The 8,124-nt window shown below is 45.6% G+C and overlaps 1 pseudogene; it reads left to right on the top strand.

Annotated features, from left to right (window-relative positions):
• The first annotated feature begins 4,395 nt into the window (after positions 1–4,395).
• Positions 4,396–5,371, top strand: LOC146725173 (uncharacterized; annotated as a pseudogene).
• The last annotated feature ends 2,753 nt before the right edge of the window (positions 5,372–8,124 follow it).

Genomic DNA, 8,124 nt, shown 5'->3' with positions numbered 1-8,124 from the left:
ACATAAACACTGAGGACGGTCCCTTAACCCTAGGGCATCTGGGGACCAATCTCATAAAACATAACGACATAAAACCTCAACACGTCGCAGCGTTGACCCGACAAAACACACAATCTCGTCCCGAAGAAATAAAAACACTGCTGCGGCTTGAACACTTAAATGCGGAGGAGACTAAACACGTACATAACCTCATAAACGTCTACAACGATTTGTTCCGTCTCCCCACCGATAAATTACACTCCACAGACGTCACTACACACACAATCCCGACAACCGACGAATTAGCGGTCCACACGAAACAATACCGATTTCCGCCGATGCACAAGGAGGAAATTAATAAACAAGTACAAGAACTCATCGAGAACGATGTCATTCAACCATCCACTTCACCGTACAACTCCCCTTTGTGGATCGTGCCAAAGAAACCGGACTCGAAAGGTAACAAACGCTGGCGCATGGTAATAGATTATCGGGCGCTGAATGAAAAAACGATCGGGGACGCGTACCCCCTACCGAACATAGTGGAAATCCTCGATCAACTAGGAAGCGCGAAGTACTTTAGCGTATTCGATTTAGCATCGGGTTTCCATCAAATCAAAATGGATAAAGCACACGCCCATAAAACGGCGTTTTCCACACCGTACGGGCATTACGAATTTAAGAGAATGCCGTTTGGGCTCAAAAACGCCCCCGCGACATTCCAAAGACTCATGGACCAGGTACTCACCGGACTTCAAGGCGCCGAACTATTTGTGTACCTTGATGATATCGTATTATATTCGAGCTCACTGCGAGAGCACGAAATAAAGTTCCACAAATTGGCGGAACGACTTAGGAAGGCAGGACTGCGACTCCAGCCCGACAAGTGCGAGTTCCTCCGTAAAGAAGTCACGTACCTGGGACATGTCATAAGCGAAACTGGAGTGAAACCCGATCCTAAAAAGATAACCGCGGTTCAGAGTTTCCCTCGCCCTAAAGACCCGAAGAATATCAAGCAATTTCTCGGGCTAGCGGGATACTACCGGAGGTTCATACCTAATTTCTCGAAGATAGCGCGCCCGCTTACCGATCTGCTGAAAAAGGATGAGACCTTTGTTTGGCATAAGGAACAGGAGACAGCCTTTACGCACCTCCGCGATGCATTGTGCAAAGAACCGATACTACAGTATCCGGATTTTACAAAACCTTTCGTTATAACTACCGACGCATCCGGATATGCAATAGGCGGTGTCCTGAGCCAAGGGCCGATTGGAAAAGACCTCCCTATAGCCTACACCTCCAGGTTACTAAATAAGGCCGAGCGAAACTATTCGACTATAGAAAAGGAACTATTAGCAATAGTTTACAGCGTAAATTTCTTCAGGCCTTACATATACGGTAAGAAGTTTAAATTGGTCACGGATCACAAACCTTTGGTGTGGCTACATTCAGTAAAAGACCCATCTTCCCGTCTTGTCCGATGGCGTCTAAAACTATTAGAATACGAGTATGAGGTATTATACAAAGCAGGAAAAATAAACGCCAATGCAGACGCCCTCTCGCGAAATCCTACCCCAGACCCTATGCCCGAAGTCGAGCGAGTCCTCCCTCTCTCACAAATACAAAGATTGTCCGACTCCAATGAATCCCTATTCACCACCAAGAAGAAGCGAGGCGCAAAAACTCCACGAATCACAAACAAGCTGGATTGCGGCGAACAGCGTCCCTCACCGACCCCCGATAATTCGAAATCAGAGGAAACAAACTCGCCCCCTAGTTCCAGCGAGGACAGCGACTCGGAAAACGAAACCGATAGCAACTCCAGTTCCAGTAGCGAGGAGTTATTCATAAACGTAAACAGTCCTTTCATTCCACGGGCCGCCGTGAGGCCCCGCGTGATAAATATCCCGGACAATTTCGCGACCCGAAAAGATAACCTTGTCATTTTCATAACGCAACAAGGAACACCGATCGACAAGGGAGCCCAAATATTGCAGGTAGCGAACTCCTTGCCGATGACCAGAGATGCAGCTTTGGGCAGGGCAAGGATAAGTCGCGAGGGCACCCGACGCGTAATTTCACTCGCGGTAAAGGAGAGGATTTCCGGCGTTACCGAAAAGGAAATAATAAAAGAAGCAATACACTCGCTACTAGACGTTATCCGAGAATTGGGCTTGCAATCGATCTCGATCAGTAAAGGCAACGTTGACAATGTAGATTGGAATACGATATATAACCTCTTAATTAAAATACTAGACGAAATCGACATAAGAATATTTATTTGTACGAACGACATAACGGTCCCCGGGAAGGACCAAAGGGAACAAATTCTCGCCGAAAATCATTGTTCCGCGGTAGCAGGACACAAGGGCATCACCAAAACTTACAATAGGATTAAAAAACGCTACACTTGGAGCGGTATAAAAACTGATGTCCAAAATTTCGTCAAAAACTGCCGCGCGTGTCAATTAAAGAAATTGGTTCGCGTAAAAACCAAGCAACCAATGATCCTAACCGACACCCCCGATTCGGCCTTCGAAAAGGTCTCCATGGATATAATGGGTCCCCTCCCAACCACGAAACAAAACAATACGTACATCCTAACTATACAGGACCTGCTAACCAAATACTCCCTTGCGATCCCACTCCGACAAGCAGGAGCGATACAAGTAGCAGAAGCATTTACTAACGACCTTATTTGTACATTCGGCGCGCCAAAAGCGATCCTCACCGACCAGGGCTCACACTTTATAAACAGCCTCATGAGGACAGTAGCCCGAAAATTTAAAATCAAGCAATGTAAGACCACAGCGTACAGACCACAAGCGAACGGATCGGTAGAACGATCACACCAGGTACTCTGGGAATATTTGAAGCAATTTATTGATAAAAATAGTGAATGGGATCAAATTTTAAAACTAGCATCGTTTTCGTATAATACGAGCGTACATGAGGGTACAAAATACACTCCGTACGAACTCATTTTCGGGAAAATCGCGCGGGTCCCCTCAAGCGACCCGGACATCGAAAGCATGACTAACGAAAGCTATACACAATATTTAACCACACTATTCAACAAATTGCGCGATTCCCAAACAGCCGCACGCGAAAACTTAAATAATGCTAAGAATAGAAGTAAGAAATACTACGATAAGAAAATCAATACGCGTAAATTTAAGATTAACGATAGCGTTTATTTACTTAAGGAACCTAACAAAGGGAAATTAGGAGACCAATATACAGGTCCCAATAGGATAATAAAGATACTAGGTAAAAATAACGTTAAGTTAGCTATAAGCAATAGTAAGACTAAAACCGTACATATGGACAAGTTAAAGCCCTCACCACATCAAGCTCCCACCCTTGAAGACCCCCACTCCGAAGACGAATATATCTCGGACGCCCCAACGGAGGACGGGCCAGTAATCAACCAACCACGCTAAGATGAGGACTCTCGCAATTATCCTGGGCATGGCCTTCCTGGCCCCACTATCCAGCGGACTAATCGGATACGACTGTGGAGAACGGGGCCTGAACATCACAACACTCTCCCTCTTAGATATCGAAGAGTGTAAAACCAACAGCATCGAACCTAAGAAGGAGGAAGTCTATATACAACTACTCCAACTCAGTGAATTCGTGCATACTCCTGCCTACCAATGCAAGATCGAAATAGACCGGACTATATTTTACTGCGGAATGCACTCTCATATAGCAGCGGTGCAGAACGGAAGACAGGAGTATATCCACGAAATATCGGCAGATACATGCCGAAAATTGCACAAAACAGGGACCATAACCCTAGGAGTTAACCAGCACATTACTGGGATTAAGCCAAATGCAACAAACCTAAGAGCAATGACACTCGCATGATCAGTTAAGACAGACGGAAAATGCAGCGGCACCCAGTTCAGCGACGCATACGGTTCATAGGACGACGTGATCGTGCAAGCCTCAGTACGAATCACGATACGACAATTGGAGCTGCCCGTTGGATACAATAACAATGAAGTGATACTTCCATCCGGCACTCGCTGTCCCGTAACGACAGGCGAATGCATTGATGCCGACGGCGCCTCCACCTTCTGGACAATCCTGCCAATTGACAACTGTCACTTTGGACGATACAATGTTCTCTACGAAGGAATAGCATATCGATTGTCGCCCAGCACTCCCCAAGAGGAAGCGCCAACGATTTATACAGTCACGGCGCGTGACACAACCTTCGCATTAGCAAGGACAACCGAGACCAACGTATGCGGATACAACCTTTGGCGAACGGAACATCCCAAGCTGTGTATCCTCGAAACGAGGCCCGAACGGACATTTAAAAGCCGTTCCAAGGTCAGAATCGACAACCTCGACATCTTCACATATGTGAATTCAAAATTTATATACGTCGAGAAACACCTGAAGACCCAGCTGACCCAACTATACAAGGATATTATGGAGCAAAAATGTGCACTGGAAAGGCAGATCCTCCTCAACGCACTTTCTCTAGCAAGCATAGCACCTGACGAAATGGCGCATCGAATAATGAAATCTCCAGGTTATACCGCCATAACTGCAGGTGAAGTTATACACCTCATCAAATGTATACCTGTCAAATGCCGCCTACGACCTACCGAGGAGTGCTACAACGAACTCCCCGTCACTCATCAAAATAAGTCACTCTTCCTCTTTACCAAGATCGAAGATACTTACTAAAGCCGGAACATCGAGGGATTGCAATGAACTATTACCAACTGTATACCAAATACACAACACCTGGTATAGACTAACACCGAAACCCGTGGAATCGGTGGCACCGCCTACTATCAGGCCTCTAACCAAACCCTCATGGAAGTACGTAAGCCCGGATTCACTCGCTTCCAGTGGTATCTATACGAACGAAGATCTTGATCGTCTTCGCGACCATATCATGTTCCCCGTGGAAAAACCCTCCATGCTCCACACAATCGCCAGGGGAGCAATGGGACAGGAAATTCCTACAGGCAGTTTCTCCTTGCTAAATTTATTAGACGAGAAATCTCTCGACCGAATAGCGGAAAATACCGGAGCCAGGCTATGGAAGGGATTTATAAGCTTCGGATCCGCCAGCGCCGGAGTACTTGGCATCTTCGTTACCGTACGGTTGATAAAATTAATAATCGACACCCTGATCCATGGGTACGCACTCCACTCGGTGTACGGATGGAGTCTACATCTACTCGGAGCCATTTGGACCTCGGTGACCAACGTTCTCCTACACCTTGGTAGATCAGCGGACGGAGAACAGGACAACGGACGAGAACTGCTACACCAGAAACCCCCTCCAACGAACGAAGAAGAAACACCCTTAACCCTGCCCACACAACAAACCCCTTCGATCAACGAATCAGACAGTGGCAAAGTGTGTGCAAAAACTCACCCTACGAGTGTTCCCCCAATGAAAGATTACGGCGAACTAAATAAATATTTACATAATCAATGTTAAGTTAAGAACCTAATCGTAGCGCTTAGAAAACTAAGTCCAAAATGTTGGAACATTAAATTCCAACATTTTTATTTTAAGGGGGGAGGTGTCACGTCCGGCCGTATAAATTTTTTCGTTTACTCCAAGTTCCTTAAACGCTATTTGAAAAGCGCGCCAAGCCGGCCATGACGCTTAACTCCGCCTAGAAACTAAGCGTGGCGCTTCGTAGCGCCTAAGGATCTCCCACCACGGTGAGAGCCCCTACTCCGGAGAGTTCCCCCTCTCCAGGCCGCCGCAGTTCCGAGCCGCCGAAACGAAGGACCTCAGAGCAGTCCCGAATTTCGGCATTTCTCTGCGCGACACCGAACAGTATAGTCGCACTCATAAATTCTAACTTTAAGTCCAAATTCTAAATCCTAACTCTAATTCTAAAATTCTAACTCTAAGTATAATATTCTAACTCTAAATTCTAAGTCTAAATCTAAATTCTAATTCTAAGTTTTAGTCTCGAATTTTGTACTACTATACGAATAAATCAGTGTATTCATGTGTGAAAACTAGTGTTCAGTATTCTTCAAAACTTCCACTCCCGTGATAAAATACGATAGCGTTTAAATTTGTCATACGGCGTTTGAATTCAGAATAATTCAAACTGTGTTTGGAGCGGACCACCGCTCATCACAGTCAGAATTAACATTCTCAGCATTTGCCAAAATAAGGAATTGATAGTGAGGTCCGCCGCATATCAACCCTCCTTATTTGAGTAATCATTCAGAGGATGCATCAAATTCAATATGCCTAAGACGCGACGCGCAGGAAGGAAGAATCAATTACGAAAACTAAACCGACTTTATCGCGAATCAGCGACCGAGGAATATTCTCAATTCCTCGGAGTGGAATATCAGGCCGATCCTGAATACGAGAACATTTTCAACATTAAAAATAATAACAACGACGAACTCCTACAGTGGAAGTGCATACCAATAACGTTCCAACCACGACGCCTGCCGCCGCCAAACATCCCAGTGAACGACCCTCGCCGCACCCACTACCTCCAAGTACGAGCCGACACGATCAAGAAAGTGCTACTAAAGGTAAGTGAAATTCACGTTAACCTAAGGAATCGCGCGTGTTAGCAAATTCAGAGACGCTTCTACCACGTGGAAGAGAACATTCTAGAAAAATCTCCGACGCATTTTTCCTCTTTTCCATCGTCACTGCGGAAGCTATAAAAAAAAGGTCGGGCTATAAAACTAGGGTCGACCACCACATGCGGTGCCACTCTCGGAATTCTAACACGGAAAAACGCAAATAGTTTAATCTCTTAAAAATCTTGTGTCTCAAAAAAAATAACTTCGTAAATCCGTACAACAAGGTAGTCATTTAAACAATAATCAATTGAGAACACTTTCGATTTACCAACATTACCGACGATATACCGACATACGTTCTTTTACCGACGTTATCAACAATATACCAACATACGTTCTTTTACCGACGTTATCAACAATATATCAACATACGTTCTTTTACCGACATTACCGACGATATACCGACATACGTTCTTTTACCAACGGGTTATCGACACCTTACTGGCACCTTACCAGTGTTTTACTGAACAATTACCGACGGTTTTGCCGACGACTACTAACTTCTCGATAACTGCCGGGTTCACCGAAGATCTACGAGCGAATGACGCATTATCAATTCGATTACGCAACAAACACAAATGTGCCCACTCACCCTTAGAGGTATAACTCCTCCTCCAGAAGTTAATCTCTTCGTACCGTTTGAACCCTTATTCTATTGCCAAGTTGGTGTCGGGTACATCCATTTTGAGACTAAGGCAGCTCTCTGCATTTCATGCTACTCCACCTTACCTAGAGTCTCGAAATTACTTTGGACAAGGATTCGGAAGCATACTCTAATCATAGGCGGAACACCTATCGGAATAAATTGCGGAGTCTGCAACTTCCGACTTACCCTCACGCGAATCGGTGATTTGTGCGAGCTTTGTCAGTTTACGTACGAAGATTATTTACGCAACCCCAACGACGTTTCGCATAGAGCAATCGACGAAGCTATCTTTATTACAGTAGAGTCACAGGTAGGTCCCTCGCAATAATCCGATCACCTCAGTTCCAGCGCGAATAACCTCAGATCGCGGGTATCCCCGGGGAGAATCGCATAGATTCGCGTACCCGTAATAGCGATCGTGTCTCGTGGAAAAAGCCGAGCTCTGCATTCAAATTTTCGCAGCCGCGACCCCACGAGACGTAACACATTCACTCGTACATTGGGAGGCCTCGTCCCAGCCATACTACCTTTCATCAACATCATCACAGTCTTGTTCTCAGACACACTCACACCTACTTTCACTCCCCATTCGTACACCATTCTTATCCACTCAGTACCCTTTCTCTCCAACTCCGCTCGGCTCTGTCCTTCCACGACCAACAACAAGTCATCCGCGTACGCAACCACTTTACATTCACTCTCACGCAGCCGCCACAACAGTTCATCCATCATTAGGTTCCATATAAATGGATCACAAATGGAGCCCTGCGGGCAGCCACGCTTTACGTCTTTCCACACTGTGTCACACGCACCCATCATGCATACACGCCTGCCGCTAAAATAGCTCTTTTATAATTCAATTTCTTCACATTCAACTTAACGCAATTTCTCGA

Source organism: Nylanderia fulva, unplaced genomic scaffold (assembly GCF_048542155.1).
Source record: "Nylanderia fulva isolate GAGA-0341 unplaced genomic scaffold, ASM4854215v1 Scaffold1011, whole genome shotgun sequence".
NCBI classification, from domain to species: domain Eukaryota; kingdom Metazoa; phylum Arthropoda; class Insecta; order Hymenoptera; family Formicidae; genus Nylanderia; species Nylanderia fulva.
This window is presented reverse-complemented; position numbering and strand designations above follow the sequence as displayed.